Here is a 22,201-nt window from a genome sequence, read left to right on the forward strand (position 1 = left end):
CATATAGAGTTTCTGCTCTCTGTGTGTCTTCCATTTTATGGGCAAACAAATGTTATCTATTGTTAGCTCCGTAGAGCCAAAAGAAGTGCAGGAGAAAAAGCTGGATTGTGTCCTACCTTGCAGTACTGTATTTGTGTGTAAGTTATAACATAGGTTCTGATACATGTGTGTTATAGGTTTAGGTATTAGAGATATCTATGTGTATATTATGATACATGTAACATACTATGCTGCAGTCAGTGAAGTTCTGGCAGTCCCTCCTCTAAGGAAGAGGGAGCCAACCCACGTTCCCTAGTAGTGCCCTCCATGGACCCAAGACTCGGAGAAGTGGGAGGGATGGAGGTGGTCCCAAATCAGGTCAGAAATCTTTCCCCATGAGGCATCATGTTCTTGTAGTGGAAGGAGGGAGTGCCTTTGTATCATGGTCCCAGATGGATGCAATGCATTTGTTTCTCAGCAAGCTTCAGCTTTTAAATCATAGAATGTTAAGGGTTGGAAGGGACCCCAAAGAACATCTAGTCTCAACCACCCCTGCCATGGGCAGGGACACCTCTCACTAGATCAGGTTGCTCAAGGCCCTATGCAACCTGGACTTGAACATCACCAGGTTTGTAACATCCACAATCTCCCTGAACAACCTGTTCCAGTGTCTCACCACGCTCACAGTAAAGAATTTCTTCCTAATATCCAGGCTAAATTTCCCCTCTTTCAGTTTGCACCCATTACCCCTTGTCCTGTCACTACTGTTCCTGATGAGGAGTCCCTCTCTGACTTCTCTGTGGGCTCCCTTCAGATACTGGAAGGTTGCTATGAGTTCTCCACGCAACCTTCTCTTCTCCAGACTGAGCAGCCCCAACTTTCTCAGCCTGTCTTTCTAGGAGAGATGCTTCAGTCTTCTTATTAAGTTCTTGGCCCACCTCTGGACTTAATCCAGCATTTTCATGTCCTTCTTATGTTGGGGACCCTAAAACTGCATACAGTACTCCAGATAGGGTCCTACAAGAGCAGAGGGAGAGAATCACCTCCCTCAACTTGCTGTTCAAGCTGCTTTTGATGCACCTCAGGACATGATTGACACTTTCTGGGCTGTGAGTTCATAGTTAATGTTGAGTTTTTTATCAAGGACTCCCAGGACTCCACATAAAGTATCTTTGCATTTTTCAAGACAGTGCCCATGTTTCATAGTTTTGAGCTCACTTGGTTGATTGCAACTACAGAGGAAATTGTTTTGATTCTGGGGGCTTTACTGTAGAAAAATTAAGCTCATTCGGGGAATATAAGTTTTTCTGCCACTTCTAGCAAGATACTTTGGCTTTCTGAGGGACAGATGCCATTGCTTTCATTTCTCCATCTGTCTGCATGGTGTAAGGTTTCCTTTGATCCTAGTCCTGGAAAGCTTCGAGAGTTACAGCAAGTGCTGGGAAGAAGTAGGCATTTCAGTGAGAAACACAGAAAATCTCCCTGTGGAGGAGCCATCCCCAACCTTCATCACTGGGGAAGTGCAGGAAACCTCTGCCAAGCTGTGAGAATGGGGACCATCCAAATTTACACTGCCATTATTGTATGTTCTTCAGAGCACTGGCCATTTTTTTTCACTTAACATCTTTCAACTGGCTGAAAATTACAACCATCTCAGTATATAATTAGTATGCCCCTAGAAACACCATGCATGGTTTAAAAATTCCTTCCAGTTCTCGTGCTGCAGCAGAAATATCCTGTAAGGGTGAGTGAAAGGATTACTTTTATACCAGAGGATGAACATGCTCTGCACACCCATGTCTGTAAGTGTGGAGACCAGACTTACATGGAGTAAAGCAGGTCCCCAAGGGGCTGTGAGAACTGAGGTTGTTCAGCCTGGATAAGAGAAGGCTCCAGGGAGACCTTAGAGCAACCTTCCAGTACCTTATGGGGGCTACAAGAAAGATGGAGAGGGATTTTTTACAAGAGCATGTAGTGACTGGACAAGGGGTAAAGGCTTTAAATTGAAGGAGGTCAGGTTTAGATTAGCTATTAGGAAAAAATTCTTTACTGTGAGGGTAGAGAGGCACTGAAAAAGTTTGCCCAGAGAAGCTGTGGATGCACTGTCCCTGAAACTGTTCAAGGCTAGGCTGGATGGGGCTTTGATCTACCTGGTCTAGTGGAAGGTGTTCCTGCTTATGGCAAGGGGATTGGATGATCTTTAAGGTCCCTTCCAACCTGAACCACTCTATGATTCTATGACCCTGCCTGGCCATCTCTGCCAGCCCTTTAGGGCATCAGCAAAATGGCTATTGAAATGTTTTGTGACCATTAAAATGCACATGTTGTACTGTCCACTTTCATGAAAAGGCTTCTATAAGAATCAAAAACATTAAAATCTCTCCCAGGTGCACACATTTTTATCAGACCAACAGAAGGAATGTGCTATGTAGTGTTGAGGGATACCTTTTTAAACTTCAAACCCAAACTTTATGTACTATTGTACAAACCTTGCCATTAAGTGAAAAACTACATCTGTATGTTATGATACAATTTTATTAGTGGGTGTTGACATGAAGTTTAAGCCTTCTTTATTGGAATAATATGTGGGATTATGTGCAACACATGTAGTAATCAGTGGGGTTTTTAAAATTCATTGCATTATTCTTGTTCTGTTAAACAGCCACAGGTTTCCCAGCTAATTGTGAGTATTTTCTTTTTGAGGCATGAATTTTAGACAGTGGGGGCTGCCTTATTCTATTGTAATAACTCTTTGAGCCCTCATCACTGCTTTGCACTGGGACCCAGGAAGCAGCTCAGGATTTCAGAGGTCTTTGCCCTCTAATACCAACTGCCCTGGAAAGCCCCAGCACAGTGCCCATACTGGAGAGCTGGTTTATAAGCTGTGCTGGATTGAGATGCACTTCTCACTAAATGCTGCATAAACCATCACTGGCCGTTGTTGATCGCAGTCACAGAATGGGTCAGGTTGGAAGGGAACACTGGAGGTCATCTAGTCCAACCTCCCTGCTCAAGCAGGGTACCACAGAGCACATTACTCGGGTTTGTGTCCAGAAGGCTTTTTAGTATCTCCAAAGAAGGAGACTACATAACCTCTCTGGGTAGCGTGTTCCAGTTCTCTGTCATTCTCACAGTAAAGAAGTTCTTCCTCATGTACAGGTGGATTTCCTGTGCATCACTTTCTTCCCATTGCCTCTCATCCCACGGTCCAGCACCAAGAAGATCCTGGCTCCATCCTCCTGACACTCTCCCTTCAGACACTTATATACAATGAGTATCTGCCCTTTCATACTCCCCTTCTCCAGGCTAAACAGGCCCAGCTCCTTCAGTCTTTTTTCTTAACTGAAGTGCTCCAGTCCCCTAATCATTTCTGTATCCCTTCGCTTGAGCTGCTCCAGGACCTCCACATCTCTCTTGCACTGAGGAGCCCAGAACTGGACACAGCTTCAGATGCAGCCTCATTAGGGCTGCGTAGAGGAGCAGGATCACCCCAGGACACCCTTGGCCTTCTTGTCCACAAGGGTACTGCTAGCTCACAGACAGCTTGTTTTCCACTAAGACTCCCCGGTCCTTCTCCACAGACCTGCTTCCCAGCAGATCAGATCCCAATCCATGCTGGTGTGTGGGGTTATTCCTCCCCAGGTGCCGAACCCTGTACTTGTCTTCATTGAATTTCACAAGCTCTGCCCATCTCTCCAACCTGTCAAGGCCTTCCTAAATAGCAGCACAACACTCTGGGGTATCAGCCACTCCTTTCAGCTTTTTATCATCAACAAACTTGCTGACAAGGCATCTGTCCCTTTATCAAAGTCACTGATGAAGAATTAGACAATACTGGATACAATATTGACCCTTGGGGAACACCATGAGCTACAGGAGTTCAGCCAGACCCTGTGCCACTGATCACAACCCTCTGAGCTCCGCTGTTCACACAGTTCTCAAACCATCATCCAGACATGATGTTGAGCTAAATAACCTGAATGCCTGCTGCTCTCACAATCAGGAGAGAGATGCAGAGGAAGGCAATAGAACTCAGTGGTCCTCCCACTGCCCATCAGTCCCATGTACCCTCCATTCTCCCACTGTTTTGCATATGGGGAAGCCTCCCCAGAACCCCTTTATGACCCATCTCAAATTATACTTTCATTTCTACTATTTTCTTTTCTGCTGTTGCAAGGGGGCCAAAGCCAATTTTGGCCAAGGATGCTCCAGTATTGGCATTAGCAGATCCCATTGCAACTTTACATCTGCTTGCACCTTTACCAGAGCAACATATTGAGGCTGGTTCCTGGTACTTCATGTCCTGGGAACAAGTCAGTAACCACCACTGACTCAGATGAGCACAGGAATATTTTCTTGTTACTGACACTTTTTTTTCCCCCCTGCTTCTTGTATGTGACTCTTTCCCTTCTCCAGCATCTTCTGTGTCCTGTCCTGGTGTTTGTATGTGTTGTGGGGCTCTGGTAAGGCCAAGTGCAGAGAGGGAAAAAAAGGAAATTTTAAGGAAGGAATGGATTTTAACTAGAGATAGAAGGAAATCAGAGGCACTGGCATTGTGTCTCTCCCTGCACGATAAAGCTGCAGAATTGAGTTGGAACCAGGTGGAAACAGACACTGCTTTGTCCCCTTTCCAGAATGTTTTGCTGGGAGGAGCTGGAGAAGCATCATGGGCAGACTAGCAGAGGGACCAGGTACTGAGGCTCAGGGACATGAGGCCAAGCTGACCAGACAGCTCTGGGACCAGCCCATAGCCCTGCATGGCTGCTACCCCACATCACTTCAGCAAGGACCACTGCTGCCCACCCCAAATCTGGCCAGAGATGTTGGTGATCAAGAATGTGTCTCTGTGGCTATGAATAAAACTTCAGCTGTGTGTCATTTAGAAAGACCCTAATTTTAGCTAGCTCAGCACACCATTGAGCTGCATGTCACTGAGATGCCCCAGCATACTTGGAGGGCAGCACTTGTGCTTTTTTCCTTGGGCAAACCAGGTGTATAATGGGTTCTCGTTTTCCGCTGGAGGTTGGGAATGCAAGAGGAAGAGAAAGAGAGAAGTGTTCTTACGGGGACAGTGTTAAGAGAGCATCGGCGATGGGACCAGCCCCCGGCGCGACCAGCTCCAGCAAGCCCGTAGTGTTTGGGTTGTCCGGGCGCCCGTGATGGCTCCAATGTGCGCGCAGTATGACAGATGACCTATTGAAATAATTTCGGAGCAGTGCTGGGGTTGCCAGGACAACCGGTGCTCCCTGGGCCTGCGCCTGGCCATGTGACGGCCGCCTTGACGTCAGCTGGAGGCTGAGCCTGCGGTCCCGGCCGCGCAGTCAAAGCCTTGTGAGAACCCGGTGGATGCTGGAGTCATCCCGACCGCCGCCGCCGCCGCCGCCGCTGCTGATTCTCAGAGCATGGACTATTAAAAACTTGCATTTCTGCACTGTGAGGTAACCATTTGCTTTTCATTCTCATCAGGTTTGGATTTTTTTTCCCCCTTAAAAAAATTAGAATAGAAAGCAGCTTATCGTGACTGGTATTTTTTTCACTTGTTTGTTTTGGCTGGAAGTTTGCCTTGATGAACAAACCCAGCACTATCAGATAAACGCAAAGCAGCTTCCAGTTAATAATTCTGAGAGCAGACACCAAAACGGAGTTAAATTTAGATTAATGATCCATGAAAGGAGAATAAAATTATATTGTTCTCATTTGACACTTTAGGAATATAAATGAACACAAGTAATCCTAGGCTAATGCATTTGGGAGTTAAAAGAAATGATGTTTAGGTATTGTGTTGATTTCGGCATCCCGACAGCTTTTTTATACCTGTATGGGAACTTGTTTTTTAATGCTGCCCAATGCAGGAGGTTTTGTATCCAGTGTATTCAGTGAGGGGGAAGCCCGCAGTCAACACAGCCAGGAATTGCTTAAAATCCAACTCTCAAAGTTCGAGCATTTAAATCATCTTTGTTCACACGGAGTCGCTGAACCCCGCGCGCTCCCCGGGCTTTCTGCCTCCCTCCCGGGGCACGCGGCACTCTTGACTGTGTAGTGTTTACAGAGGAAGGATCAAGAGCTTCCTGAAAAATTATCTGAAATATGCCAAGAGAGCAGCATTGCTGTGACACAGCTTTTACCCTTTTTCTCACACGCACAGACAGAGCTTTTCTTTTTCCCCCTTTTTTTTTATTGTGCATTGAGACCAGTTAGAATAGCTAAAAACAGAACTGCAGTGTGAGCAGCATGATTTTTCAATCATCACAGTGATTGAAAAATGAAATGCTATTTGGGTCTTTTTGTAAAAACAGGAGGGAGTTTGAGTCTGTTTCTGTATTGCACTTACTCAGAGGTGGCTATTGTGGGGAAGGAGATCCCAGAGCTCCTTTAGTGCCACAGGCTGTTTGTTTGTGTGGGAACATATAGATTCATTTTAAGAACAGATTACAGCTGAAGCATCGTGTGCGTTGTTTCCTGGAAAAGTATGTTACATCGTTCTTATCTTCTCTAATTATATACTCCTTTTCCCTTCCTCTCAAAGTTCAAAGGGTTTATTGATAATGGTAATGATTCTTGTTAAAACAGCTGCCTGTCTGAAATGATCATGGAGCTACAAAACAATTTAAAACACAGAGCAGTAAAAGTTTAAAAAAAATTCTATTAAAATTATCCTAATGTTATCCAATGAAGCATAAGTAATTGTTTCAGAAAGGCAGCCAAGACAGACATTAAAACTGAAGGCACTTCGCTAAGGAAAATTATGGCTTAATGCTCTGGATTTCACTGCATTTGACATTCTTAGCAGAGCAACAAGGGTAAATGGATCTGAAATCTTTAAACCATTTCACTTGGCATTATCTCATCAGTTCTCGTGCCTAAAACATCAGTGTTTGGGGGGGCTGAGATATTACAATTTTTCTGTATTAAATTCTTCACCTGATGCTGCTGCATCAGTGCATGAGAAATCTTGACTGACTCCTCATGGGTGACTCTAACTAAGGTTTACATGAGCCTTGCAGTCTCTGTGAGGAGGTGCTATAGCACCCTATGTGCAGCTTTCCCACAGACAAGTGGGGCTCTCGGTGTCCTTGCCCAGGTGACCCACTTGGGCTAAGCTGGGCATGGCTGCCCCGCAGCCAATGAAGGGAGCTGTGTTTCATCCGATGTCAGTCCATCCCACTCCACCTATATGTGAATTCCCCCAGACTCTGGTTGGCAGGGTAGGAGGAAAGGGCAGGGAGAGGTGGTCCATGCTACCCATCACCCTCTGAGGTCTGCTTGCTCACCAGCTTATACTGGTGGGGCAAGTCCAGCAAGGGACTGAGGCATGGAGCATGGGGACAGATTTGAGCTGAGTGGCACCTGCCATTCAAGAAAAGTCATTCACACTCACATTTGAAGAGTCTGAATCCATGTATAGCTGCAGTCATCTGCCAGGTTTGACTTGAGTCATCAGTGTGGCAATGATGCTCTGTCTACTGGGGCTTATCCTCTTTCATTTAGAGTTGAATACAGTGTCCTGTAGCATTTGATGCCTTGAAAACACCTACAAGAGGAAAAATAATTTATTCAACTTTTGCTCAAGAGGTATTCATTAGAAATATTTTTAAAATAGGGTCCTCATCTCTGATAGAATGAACTTAATCCTGCTTTAGTGGTATTGAGCAAGTCTTCAAAAGATTCTTCTTTGACCTGACAGAGGAGGAAGATACACTGCTCCATGTTTTATTGGAAGGGTCACAGACATGTTGTGGCAAGAGATCTGAGAGACAATATTAGAGGGGAAGCTGGTGGGTGCCACTGAGGTTGCACAGGGGTGCGTCCTGCTGTGCACATGGAGTCCTTGCACCCCGGGCACTCCCCGGGATTTCTGCCCCTCTCCTGGGTCATATGGCACTCTTGACTGTATAGTGCTTACTGAAGGAAGGATCAAGAGCTTCCTGAAAAATTACCTGAAGTGTGCCAAGAGAGGAGCATTGCTGTAACACAGGCGTTTACCCTTTTTCTCGAATGCATGCAAAGTGACACCTCTGTTCCCTCTTGATGAGTCTTTGGGGGCTTTGGGCATGACGGTCAGTCCAGGAGATGGGGATGAATAAGCTCTGGGCAGGCAGACACACAGACAGCACCATAGTCTGCACCTGGAGAAGGCACAGGTCCCTTCTCAGGAGAAGGGCAGGGAAAGGTATGTGAGAGTTATCCTGGAGAGGTGCGCCTCTACTTCATGATTTAAAGCTCTTGTTTTTGCTGGTCAGTGAATATCTTTGTACCAAACCTTTTGACAAGCACTGGGACTTTACCTTGGGAGTGTATGAGGTTGCCAGGCAGGGTAATGCTAAGCATCCTGCTGTCTGTGCCCTGCCACAGTTTCACCCACTATGAGAAAAGAACAAAGTCTGTAGGTTTCTTCCCACCACTGAGAGAGGGGAAAGGTGGCTGCAACCCATCCCTCACCTTCTGCCTAACACCACAACCATGACAATCCCAGATTACTTGAACTCAAAAACTTCTGACATAAAGGGGAAAAGTATGAGATGCACATGGGCTTGGCAACATTCCACCTTCTTCTAGGGATGCTAGACTGACCCTCATACCTCCCATCATCCTTCGTGTTGTTTGCAAATGTCACTCCCTTTGACACACCCAAAGAGGAAATTATCTCTTCTGACAGTCTCCATGTCCACGGCAAAGGACGAGCAGACCAGCAGTTCTTGAGGAATTGGAGCACTTCACCTAAGGAGAAACCTTGGCAAAAAGTAGGACTGAGATCTCAAATCCCTTCTCACACAACTGGCTACAGAAGGGAAATTAGAAACACATGGGAGCTGTTGATGCCTCTTGCTTCATAATAATAACAACACACTTGAGTCTTTAGTGTGCTCTACCTTGATCTGGTTGAGTTGATGGGCAATGGCAATCTAAATTTAGGCTAGAATCATAATAAAACCTAAAAAAGCCTTGCAATGCAGAACACTTCTTGAATTTCTTCAAATGGAATGTGATTTTTCCCGTCATTTTAAAGGTTCTGGCTATACTACCTAGATGATATTTGTGGAGGGTATAAAATCCTCTGGACAAGGAGGCAATTGTCAGACAGTGGGAACTAATGTTTCAGCATGGAATTTTAGAATCTTAAATTACTCATTTGTTGGTTACAATTACTGAAATTGGTTCCCGCTCTGCTAAAAATCATTACATTGTGCTAATTTAATGCATCAACATTAGCAACAACTAGTTTAAATGGTAGCTGAGCTGCACTAGATATTTGGCATTTTAACCAACAGTTACTTTTCCAATTAAATACAGATGCCATGCATAGGGTAATCTGAATGCAAACCAGAAGCTGACCTGGCTGTTGGTTCCAAGCTAAAGAAACAAAAATCCTAACTCTGGAATGTTTTTGGTAATCATATTTTAGAAATAATCTTTCATGGTGAGCCAAAATCTATGCAGACAGTTATGGTCAGATAACAGTTTAAAAAATAGACTATTTTTTGGCTGTACTTTCACTGGTGTTAAATTTATCTTGTTAAATGGGAGAGAGTGTGAGTTGAGGTTTGAGGAACAGTAATTTTGTAATTATTTTATATGGATCGAATTATTCTGTCATCAAATTTGCATTTCAGACAGCATTACTGTATGAAAATATAATTAGAAACTGTAATTCAGGAATTGCTGAATGTGATATTTCCCAGAGGGAGCACCGTGAAGAAGCTGCCCTCACTACAACTTCAGCAAATGTTGAAATCCTATAGGTGGAAAATGTGAAGGCTGAGTTGTAAAGTTCCTCTCCCTTCTGTGGTCTGCACATGCTGTCAACTTTCTGCCGAACTTCATTTTTTCGTAAGATTCATTTCCACAGAAACATCTGATCATTAAGAGCTGAAGCGCTCAGATCCTGTTCTGCTGAGTTTCAGTCTGGCTGTGCTGATAGCTGCTGAATTGCTTTCAGCCACAAAATGACACTGAGATAATGTAAGGATCTGATTTACATGCAGAAAAGCCAAGAAGCTTGTTGTTTGGTCTGAAATGCTGGTTTTAATTTGCTCAGCACCTGAAATTCCCAGCAGTGCCTCCTTTAACAGCAGAGTGCTGGGGATGGGTCTCGGTTTAGCTCTGTTTCTCTTCGTTTGTAATTCAAGATTTTTCAACGTACATGTTCACAGTGTTGTGCAAAGTTTTAGCTGTATAAAGCTCACTGATGTAAATCCTTATGTTTTTTACTATTCTTGTTACTTACTCTTTGGCTTATCATAGACATACTAGCTAGAAACAAACAGATCATGCCTCTTTTAGTTGGGCTTGTGTTGTTGAATCCCATCCACTTTTGTCTGAGACTGACACTTTTTCGGAGAGCATCATCCTCAGCCAGTTTTTCCCTCCACCTTGTTTGTGTATTGGGCAGGTCCCTGTGGGGAACCAAGCCTGGGATGCATAAAGCAAAGCCAGTGCTGGGAGGAGGCAGAAATTGAGCATGGGACATACTTGAAGCTTTGATGTCTCCATACATCTGTCACAGTCCTGCTGAGAGACAGTCACAGTACTACTCTAGAGGAAATGTCAGCACAGGAAAAGAAGTGTGGACCTGTGAACCCAGGACTGCATGGATAAATGGTCTGGCTGGTGACATGGTTCCCAGTGACTCAGGGACACTGTCACCCACAGTGCACTCTGAGGATTGAGACTGTTTTCCTATGTCTGCCGAGGGCCACCTTCCTGCACCCACTTGCCCCCAGCCCTGTTATTTTTCCTGGGTGCTGGGAAGAACATCTGACACATCGCTTATATTTTGCACATCTTGCAAGCTTTTTGTGGTATTTGCAATGTGAGCACAGGGCAGGAGCTGCAGGGCATCACTGCAGATGACTATTTCTGCTAGGGATGGTGCAGTAAGCTAGCTTGGCTCTTCAGGGACAAGTGGTCTCACCTGGAGTACAAGTGCTGGTTGGCAGGTGGGGCATGAACAGTTCCTGAGCATCACACCCTTAGAAAGCACATTTACTTAAAAACTGCAGAGGAGCAGAAGGCAGCATTTCAACCAGCTTTGTCTGCACATGGGAGCTGAAAGGCTTTGAGACAGGTTTATACCTGCCACATGTGTCACAAAGCCTCTTAGCCGTGTGCTGAATTTCATTGTCAAGAGCATGGGGCCAGAGCCAGGCTGTCTAGCCACAGGGGCATGGTGGACCAGGAGGTATGGGACAAGGTGGGAAGGAGAGCCCTTGGCAGAACTGATGGGCTCCTGGCAGGATGCAGCCAGGACAGCCTGCTGTCATTGTTTCTGCACTGCTGTGTCTGCCCATTGAGGGACCTCTCACAGCACTGCCCCATGTCCCTGGGCATCTGCAGAACAAGCCAGACAAGACATGTGAAACAGAGATATGTGAAGGAGTCAGGAGAGTGAAATATGCTCCCTACGTTAGCAGTAGTGCCCTGTTGTTTAGCTGCTGTGTGATGTAACACTGGCTTACAGGGCTACTCTCTCTGGGCACTGGTTCAAAGTAGGAATGGAGGAACACTGCACAGTCAGCCCTTGTGCAGTACCTGCTACTGGACAGAGACTTTTTCTTTAATAGTTTCATGCTTATTCTCGTATTGTGGAAGAGGTCAGGTTTTGGAGACACGTAAGGTTATGTTTATGGAGGTTTTATTAGACAAACAGACCAGGTGGTTTAGAGGCTATCACTTGAGAGAAGACAAGTTACAGCTGAGGAAGGTCAGAGTTAGTTTCTTTCCTTATCAAATTCCCTTGCTCCTAGAGCAGAGAGATAGAGCTTCTGATTATGCCTCACACAACCTTTCTGCGTCTCCTCCAGGACTGAAAACAGACAGTGGATCCAGCTCATTTGAAGTGCCTAACTTAGGCTGAATAACACTCAAAGAGACTTAATGAAAAAATTCAGCCCCAAGAATCTTTAAAGAAAATATTCTGCTCATGTTATGTGCATGTTCCTAGTCACAAATCCAAGATACCAGGGGGAAGCGAGCAAAAAGCCGTTGATTATTTCCACAACTGCTATGTGCTTCCTATCACAACAGTATTCTTTTGTACAGAATGGCAGCATGATTGCAAAGTCCTCTTTAGCCTTACCATCCTACCCAGCCCAGGTCCAATTAGAGCAATTATATCTCAGCAGAAGCACTGTCTGTTGTCCTCTGGACCTGTCTGTTAAGTGTCCTATTCATGGCTGTTTATCTTGTGTGAGCCTTTCCACATGAAGTCATTCTGACCCAACTGAAACCATCCCATCGGAAAGGTACCCTGCATTTTTGTAGACTTATTTCACAGGCTGATGTGAAAAAGAAGAGTGCAGAATTACAGCTGGCCAAGGATACATCTTTAAGTCTAGCCACGTTCTTCTCTTGCTTGAGCATTATTGCTGATTTGACACAGCATACAGCTTTCACTTTCAATTATTTCACTTCACCCTTCATTTTCAGTCACTTTACTGATAAAAATAGAGAATATTATCAGAATTCACAGCTCTTCCTTGCCATATTGGAAGGTTTCCTTAATCAAAATCCCCAATGTGAGTTGCAAGGCATGTAATGTTTCATGGCACATGATATTAAACCAGTTACAGAGCTCTGAGGTCTGTGTGGGACTCCCTGGTCTTCATGTTGTTGAAGAGCTGCTTGGTAGTGGGAACTTCTGTTTTGCTTTGCTTCTACTGTCAGAGATTGATGAAGGAGCTGAGTGACTCCTGCGAAGGATGTTCCCCTTGTCACCACTAAGGCAAAAGCTGAGAAGCAGAGCTTAGTGAAAGGCAGAAGTGATGGGACTTGGGAAGGTCAGGGGTAATGCAAAGAGGAACTCTTTCTGAACAAAAAATGGAGTTTTTATTTTCTCATACTTCTCTTGGAAAGGAAAATCCAGGGAGCAGTGTTTAGGGTCTTCTTTCTGAAACAAAATTAACTCTTTTCTGACAATTCAAAAGTGAGATTGCCTGTAAAAGAACAATCCCTGTCCCTGCTGCTGGCTGTGTGGCATCCATGAGAGTTCTGGTCCACATGCAGAACAAGATCACTTTAGGAACTGAAAACATGAACTCACACTTCAGTCGTTCTTTTTCCAGCCTCATCAGGGCAGTGGCTCCACCGCATTTGTTTCCTACTTTGACTCTCTTCTGCTAGGTTTTAGCCCACAAGGGAAGGTGTCTGGTTGCTTTCGTCAGGAGGAACTGCAGAGCTGCCTGCAGTGGTGGTCCAGACGTCACCCATGGCTTTCCTTGGCACAGGATGCTGGAGGCAGGAGAGTTATGCCAGCACTGACCAGGGCTGCAAAGAGACCTTGCAGATCTGGTTGCACTAGTGGCAAGAGTAAATGAAAGTTGAGGAAACAGCAATATAATATGCTCCACACCAGCTCCATGGGGGTCTTGGTGAATTCATTTAAGGTAAGTTTATACTGTTTACCTGGATCTGCAACCTTGGCAGATTCATTTTCTTTTCTTGCAGCAATGGCCTTTTCTCTGAGAACCAGAGGCAGTGAGCTGCAGTGCAGGGTCAGACCCCTCCACTAACCATGAACACATAATGCTTGTGATTGTTCAGTTAGAAAAATACAATTCTTTCAGGGGGACAAAAGGTGATGGAAGCAGGGTGACTGCTTGTCTGACTTTTGCTCTTTTTGTTAAAGCTTTGGACCCTTGCAGAAACCCCCACGTCAATGCAGAGTGTCTGATTAGAAACTGAAGTGTATTTCACTATTAGTTCACGATGTGCCGGTTATTAGCAGGCCATGGCATTGCTCCAGTACTGAGAGTCTGTAGTAGAGCACACCTTTCCTGTGTGCTTCTCCCGCTGTGCTTGTGGATGGCACACCAAACAGGGTGGTGGAGAGGCAGCTGGGAGTTAAAGAGTTAAAACAAACCATGGTTACCAATTTGAGACATTTTCAAAAATAGCAGCTTTTCTTTTGTTTGCTGAATTCCCCATGCTTTTACAGTGCTGTTCTCGTTATTCATCTCTTTCCCAAAATAACATTTTTCAGCACAGGAATGGCTTGAGTAGGGAGAGGAGGAGATCTGCAGCCCGAGTGGGACAGCTGCATGTTCCTGTGTCTACAACAAGGAGTATTTCAGTCTTGCAGGCAATTTTGCTTCCTCAGTGATGAGCCTGGTAATTCCTTCCTGGTAGCCTCCAGCAGTGCTTCTTGGGGGCAAGCTTCAGGCTTGCACAGCTTGAAGCTGCTCTTGCAGAGAAACATTTATTATTTTTCTTTCGAATGGAAAGCCTGAACACGTCTGAATGTTCAGATTCCAGCTACAGGCAGATATGCTCATGGGCAGTGAGGTGGGAAGGTTCCTTTCAGACAGCATGCTCTCCAGCTTTTTTGTAGCTCAACTTGACCAGAAGCATCTCCTGCTGGTGGATGCTCCTTTGAAGGAGAAGGAAGGGGTGCTTTGGGAAAAATAAGCTCAAGGTAGCCTGGCCCCAGGACCTGTGACAGGCAAATCCCACAGAGCCAAGATGCAGCTCCAGCCCTTGTTTGTCCCATTCTTGAAAGTTGTCCTGGGAAAGCAGCTGCTCTTGAGGGGCTTCCTGACAGCAGCCACCAGTGCTGGCTAGGGACACCCCTCACTCATCCTTCACAGCTAGGCATGCAGCCAAACACAAACACCCTGAGCTCCAGAAATGGGTGCCAGCAGACTTCCCCTGAGGCTGTAGGAGGGATGGTAGAAAAGAAGCCCTGGGAGGAATTAAAAACTAAATGCTCATGGCAGCAGCTTGCTGTCACCACATCCCAGCAGTTCACCTTCACTGTGGCTGGTCAGGCGCCCAAGCAATGAGCAGGAGCAGAAGAGCATCTCATTCTCACTGCCCTCACTGGAGATCAGCCAGCTCTCCTGTGGCCCTTGTGGATGGATGAGGATGAGCTGCTCCTGGCTGCATGTAAGCAGAACCCACCAGAGCCAGCAGCAGGTGCCTCTTTGTGGAAATCCCCAGAGCCATAGTGAGTCACATGCTTATTGGACAGATGCTGCTGTCCAAGTATGGGGTGCTAGAGAGCTGAACCAGAGCCCTCTCTCTGGTCTGAGGCCAGGAATAATCCTAGCACCAGGCTTGCATAGTGCAGGTAGAGGTTGAGTCCACAGGGACTGGCATTTGGGGTGCAAGAGTCAAGCCTACCAATATGGGGATACAAGGACTGAGCCCTCACAGAGATATTTTGTCTTCCTTTGCATCCAGTCTAGCTCCTTGGTATGCAAATGTCCTGAAGTCTCTTCAGAGCCCCAGAAAGCCCATCACTGAGCCCAAGGCCAGTTGCAGGCCATGTCCCAGATTATTGGATCTAGTTCATAATCCGCTCTCAATATCTCCCACTAGGTATGAGTTTGTTTCCCCCAAGCCTTAGTATTTCTTATTTTGGCATTAACATTCAAAGAGGTGACAAGCTATCCAGTTTCCTGTGATAATGGCTGTTTCTGTACTACAACTGCTGTCTGTGTCCATACTACATGAAAAAGGGAGCAACCCCAGCAACCAGAGCTCAGTATTAGAAACTGGTCTTGGTCTGGAGGGGTCTGTGTCCCAGTTAGGTCTTGGCCAATTCATATCCTCCAAACCTGTGCCACTGGGCCTGTTCCATGGGGTAAATTGCACACAGTCACTCTTGAGGAGGGTGTGGAGTTCAATAGCATGGCTGAGGGAACTTCTGTTCCAGTTGGCCCCCATGCTGAGGAATGCACCCAAATGCATTTACTTCATAGTCACAGATGATGTAGTAAATGTCATCATGCATAACTGGGTGAGAATCCTGGAGGGGAAAAAGAGAGCCTTAAGAACAGAAAATTGGGGTTTTTTCTGAAGCCCAAGTCTAGGTACAGCTCATGAGCTTCAAGCTCTTGCTGTGGCCACCAGCAGGAAATCAGTCCACTGGAGGATGACAAAAAGGCTGGCAGCTCTAGTCTGTCAAACAAAGCAGTGGGGCTCTAACAGGACCAAAGTGAAGGAAGTAATAAACATAGCTGGAAAGAAGGATAAAGAAAAACCTTTGTTCTACAGAGAAACAGGCTTCCTACTCATCTACCTGTATAGAGGGACATTATCAGGTACACTGTTGATGTGACTCTTTAAAGAGTGTGGGTTTACTGCTGAATTCATGTTGTTCCTTGGTACACACACTTCCCCCTGTGTGTTCAGTTTAAATACTTTTCTAGTTTGCAATCCATTTATTTTTCAGATGTGAAAATTTCAGAGGTCAGTATCCAGTACTACACCCCTTCTGCGCTGCAATTTCTGCAGAATGAGTAAATTGCTATTATCTGTATTAACGTTCTGAATGAGAGACCAATATGATCCACTTTTCTAATGCTGCGTCATGCCTAATATCTCATTTCTAAAACCTTCCTTGCCTAAAGTGAGCACTGTGCACTGCACAGTGCCCCACACAGATCCCTGGGGGGCTGCCCAGCCCCATGCACAGCGCTGCCTCTGCCACACAGCACTGCCCAGTATTTCATGTTTTGCTCTGCAAAGAGCAAAGTGAGTCCAGGTGCTTGCTCCTTTTATGAAACTTGAGGGTTGAAAGACGTCAAAAGCAAAGGAGGTATCTGACTGCAGTTTTCTACCAGAGCTTTTAGTTTTCTTGGTTTCAACCTTAATGGTTTTGACATTGGAGCACGATGTCAGTAGAGTTTGAAACACCTATCTCCTTGCCTGCAGATTTTGAGGTAGGTTTTAATTACTTCCTCAGTTAGACGTGAAGTGTTTCCCACTTTCCTTGGATTTCCCAGTCAGGTCCAGCTGCCCATGCCTCTGTTCTGGTGCAGCAGCCTCCTGTCTTTGGAGACATCACTGGTCATACAGCAGTGGGATGGGACTTGCCTTACATCTTCCTACATGCTAGAAATGCAGCTCATTTATCAGATGCCAAGCGGAGGTAGGCTATGTCGCTTGGTAGATGGGAAAATGTGTCACTGGGACTATTTAGGTGGAGGGCCTCATTGAAACCCCTCCATGGATTCACTTGCAGCCACAAGCAAATCACTTAGTGTCTGTGGCTGTCCTGGTTGGATGAATGTGACCACAACTACAGTGTCTTGGCAGGTGCTTCACTGAAGCCATCACACGGAAGTCTGATATTATTTGCAGATTTACATCGAAGTCCTGCAGATCATGAGGATATTGGCTGTAAACTTTTGAACAGTGGGGTTTTAGCAAGGCAGGATCCCAGCTTGTAGTAAAGCACAACTTGGGCATGACTGCGTGATGAAAGCATAAAGCTTTCCCCTTTCACTTGTGATCAGGGGCTGCTTATATTGCTCCTAATAATATAGGAGATTTAGGAAGACTAGCATTGTGATGTTTTTTCAGAGTCATTGAATATGTTTTAATCCTTATTAGCCCTGAGCACTTGGCTCCCAGTGAACTCATGGAAGGATAGGTATAATTAAAGATCTGTCTTGCACAGCCTGCTGTGGATTTATAGCTCCACAACTGCTCTCAGTAGTGAAACAGAAATATATCTTTCAAAAGAAAGCTCAACAACAGGAAATACTTTTTTCACAAATATGAATACAAGTGGATTTTTTTTCCAAGAAGCATCAGATAAAAGCAAAAGGTTTCTTAAATTCCTAGTTACGCTAAGCACCTGGCTCTAATCTACAATTCCTTGACTTTGTTCATTTTTTAACTCAAATGTGATCCTATTTTAAGGCACTGTTTCTTCTGGTAATAAAAGTCCATTCACCCTTCTGTGTCTTTCATCAGTGTTTGCATTTATTGTTCTGTGTCATATTTTGCATTTCTTTTCAATCTTTCCACTGAAGAATCAGGGTTTTCCAAATTGCTGCTGCTCTGTTGGACATAACTCCCTACTCTGCTATTTAATGTTGAGTACCTCATTCTGCTGGTGGGAAATTTTGATCAAGATTTCACAAAGTGCTGACTTCATCTGCACAGACAGTACAGTGACAGGTTTTCTTCCCAGCCATTACTGAGATCCCCCACCACATGCATTGCAGAGCTTTATGATCGCTGCCTCTCAGGTGTCTGGCACAAATGGGAGTGGCACTGTTGTGGGACATGCTCGGTACTTCAGGCATTAGCCTTGAGTAGTGCTGGGTAATTGCATAGTTTGTCATGTCTGTTTAAGTGCATTATTCTTGAAACTGCTCCTCCTCCAATCAATAAAAGACTCTATAAAATTGTATAAACATATTAAGAAAAATGTGTTTTACTCAAGGAATCTTTATTGCATTTCATTATAAACCACTGAATCTAATATACAAAGAAGATCACTTTAATTATAAGTGAAAAAAAGAAAGATCTACTCTATGTTCCCACTAGGCAACTATCAGCAACATGCACCTTCTCCATCTAATGTGGTTACATAAAGTAATGAGGTTTGGTAGTTCTAATGGGAACAGCAGTTAACTGTATTACACCCAAGAGAAATTGATATCGGATGGATTTGTGAGGTACTGTGGTGTCTGTTCTCAGCAGTTTTTTCTTGTGCTGAGGAAACTCATGAGATAGCCAAAAGTGGGCACAGAGTTTGGATGATGGGCTATTGATCTCCCCATCTTGTGTCTAACCAGTTTGACTGCACTCAGTGCTGCCCTCTGGAAGTTCATGAGATAGCAGAGAACTGTGGTGGCCCTCTGCTTGCAGACCTATACATGGCTGGGTTTTGTTTTACAAAGTGGAGCAACTTTTGGTGCCATTTGCTATTGTTTTGTACTTTACTAGTATTTCAAATCCTGAGCAGGCAATTTTCAGAGGAGGAAAAGGAAAAGCTCAGTTAAAGGTGGTGTCCTAGAGCAAGAGCTCCCTGATTGTTCTTCCCTGTTAAGTGGACATCTGACAACTGAGTGAAAGTTTGATAAGCAGAGGGATTCCTCCATGTCTGTCATGGTGTGGCGTGGGAGGGCACATGGTGCCTTCCCACTGTCACAGCCAAGACAGTCCTGGGCATGCCCGGGGGCAGAAGAATGGCTGTCAGGAGGTTTAAATGCCTACAGCCTCTGGGCCCCGGTAGGGTCAAGAAGTGCCTGATGAGAGTGTGTTCTGTTCCATCCCCCTGCGAGTCTCTCCCAACTCAGGAACCTTGAAAACTGACCCCAACTGGTACAGGAGCACAGGACCAGGTGATACAAAAAGCCATAAAGAAACCCTTTCTTCCCTCTCCCTGTACATCAGTTCAGTCAACACTGAAATGCAGCTGTTAACCAGTAATCTTTGTGATCAGAAGTCTTCAGATGAAAAAAAATACATAGTATTAATACATTACTGTGTTCCCTAGAGGAGAAGAAGGGATCACAATACGGAAGTAAAACTTGATAGGAAGTGTGAATTACTCCATCAATACTGAATAGAGACCAGGCACATAATTCACTTTTAGAGAAAATGAAAAATTTACCATTTCATGATTTGGACAACATAGCCTGCTAATCCTCTTGACTCCAAGGTTAAGCCCAACCAGCTGTGAATTTTACTGAGGTTAGTAGTAAATCTTAATTTCAATTAATTTTTTTGCAATGATCGTATTGCTGGTCTCAGTGATGTCTGATGCTTGAACTGACAGAGCTGGCCAGTTTTCCTGACCTGTCTGCCGTGTTCTGGCAGTTGTTCCACTGCTTGCATAAACCTCCAATCAGACTCCTGCCCCTCCCCTTCACTGATGTGCAGTGGTGGGTGATTAGATACTGCAGAGGAAGACAGAGATATCACAAATGTGTTTACTTAATGTCCCTGCCTTTGGCTCTCCTCTTGGTGGTCATCTGTGCCAGAAAGACTCTGCCCACTCTAAGAAGCACACTTGTTTTTTTAGATGCTGTTTCTCTTCCAGAAGAAGGCAGGACAGTAGGGGACCTCCTGACTCCTCCATTCCACTGCAAGGATCTGTGTCATATAGACCCTATTTGTGGATTTTTCAAATTGCATTTTCACATGAGCTAGGCTGTTTGTCTTGTGATCTTTGGAGAAGGCTGTGTTACAGACTTTGCTGCTCCAGTGGTTTGAGATTTGCTTCTCATTCCCAGCCAAAATTTATTATGGCTAGTTTATACCCATTTGTTCTTGTGCCAGCATTGTCCTTCAGTTTAAACAGTTTTTCTCCTTCCCTAGTGTTTACCCCCTCTGATGTATTTATAGACTACAACCATATCCCCTCTTGGCCTTTCTTTAGCTAGGCTAAACAGTTGAGTGCCTCTGGTCTCCTCTGAGAGCAGAGGCTTTCCATTCCCTTATTTGGCTTAATAGCCCTGCTCTGCAGCCACTGTGACCCAAAATCCCTTTTCCTCAGCATGCTTTCCTGGCCATGTACTACAGTAATACAGGTGAACCCTCATATTTCCAAAACCTGCTGTGTTTTCATTAATAGTATTGGTGCTTTACCCTCCCTGGACTCACCAGGTCAATCTCAGCAAGTTCACTAGAAAGCATCACTTTTCTCCTGCAGGACATGTCACATCGGGACTTTCCTGTTATGACTATATAAGATCTCCAGCTCTTCCTCCTTCTTCATCATTTCTAGTTAATGGCATCAGTTCTTCTTACTGATCCCTTATACACTGCATTTTGCAATAAGAAATTTCATCCCTTTGGTCTACTCCAGTTCCAAAATTATCCCATTCTTCTTGTGTGATAATCTGGCTGTCCAGTTGTTGGTGCCTCTCACCTTGATGTCATCAGTAACTGCAGTGCTTTGTGATTATGCATTGTGGTTATTAATGAAAATTTGCAACTACATCCATCCCAAGACTCATCTTGGAAAAGCTCTATCTAACCATCTTTCACACGAGATTTCCACTTTCATTTCAACCCAGGATCCTGAAAGAGGAAACATCTGCCTGACTCTGTCCAGCACATCCCCTAGAGGAATGGTTTGCTTTGATTTTAACGAAGTGCTTTTGAATTAACATTTCTATATACATCTATGTATCTATTAAAAATGAGCGCTATGTGCTGATTCAAAAGCCAGTACAGGCAGACTTTCTGCAGGGTTTCCATATAAGGTCAGTTCTGCCAAGAAAACGTCAGTTCTAACCTCTAACATTTCTACAACTTTAGTCTGAGGTCTCTCTTCAGCAGCACTTGCCAATTGTGCTGCTCAAGTCATGGTGTTAGCAGATGTTTTGCTCTGCTTCAGCCTCCCAGTGGGTTATGAAGCCAAATTCAAGATTCAAATGACTACACTTATTTTTCAGACTTAGTACACTTTTTTTAATGGGAATTTGGAATGGAGTGAAAATTATTTTGTGTATCCCTCAGATATTGGCCTGCAGAAGAATAGCAAAAATTTTGTTTGTACCTTTTACATTCAAAATGTGTGAGACTATAAACATCTTGTAGTCCTGAAACATTCCTTCTAATTGTTCAGTTAAGACTGTGAGACTTCAACATCTCCCTGTGATTCCTTACAAAGATCTGACTGTTTTCTCTTCTTCTTTGTGCCAAAGGGTTTAGAGACTTTTGGAGGACATAGTGACATACCACAAACCAAAGAACAGAGCTACTTCTCTTAGACTCAAAGAGAGCAGCAGAGAAAAAATAGAAGAAATCACTAAATAGTTAGCTGCCCTTTTGATGACAGGAAGAGCAGTCCTTGTCCTCCTTTCCATCAACAGTTCAGGTTTTAGATATCTCTCAGTGTTATCAGCTAGTTCTTCTGAGTAAGTTGTATAAATGATAACTGAATGAGAACTGGTTCCTTTTGAAAGAAGAATAAAAAAGAAGAAGGCAAAGAAGAGGAAAAAGCCTTCAGAAATATCGACTCAGTCTAGTTAAGCTTATTCGCTGTGATATAATTCAGCTTTTTTAATGAACCTCAGAGCATTGTCTGATGTAAAGAATAAACTTCCACCTTTGCATATTGAAGCCTGTCTGAAAAGCCTTCATGCAATGCCTATGTCTCAGATGTTGTAAAGCCAAGGACCAGTTACTCCTATGACACTCTAGACCATCATACTTGCTTGGTGGACTTGCTTATCCTGGATGCAGCTCTGAGAATAATTGATTTGAGGATTTGTCTGCTGAGTAATCAGGTAGAAAAGGCTTTATTTTGACATGAGGTTGCATTTTCCAGCTATTTTGCTAAAATGAAGAAACATCAAGAAGAAATTATATAACTTAATCTGACATTGTATGTTGAGCAAACTGTGACTGTGTTCTCCTTAAGCAGTTTTGTGAAACTAGCCTCTGATATTTTTGTTTCTGCCTGCCACCAATCCATGAATTTGCAGTTTGCTCAGTCACTCTCTAGACTCCAGATATGGTATTGACTAGATTT

General features: G+C 44.4%; 1 protein-coding gene across 1 annotated transcript in view; it reads left to right on the forward strand.

The window, feature by feature from the left end:
• Positions 1–5,288: 5,288 nt before the first annotated feature.
• Positions 5,289–22,201, forward strand: part of NCALD (neurocalcin delta) — a 55,532-nt gene continuing 38,619 nt past the window's right edge. The window contains exon 1 of the mRNA XM_071554058.1: positions 5,289–5,417. The gene's annotated coding sequence lies outside the window, so the exon portion shown is untranslated. The remainder of the gene's footprint in view (positions 5,418–22,201) is intronic.

Source organism: Pithys albifrons, chromosome 4 (assembly GCF_047495875.1).
Source record: "Pithys albifrons albifrons isolate INPA30051 chromosome 4, PitAlb_v1, whole genome shotgun sequence".
Lineage (NCBI taxonomy): Eukaryota > Metazoa > Chordata > Aves > Passeriformes > Thamnophilidae > Pithys > Pithys albifrons.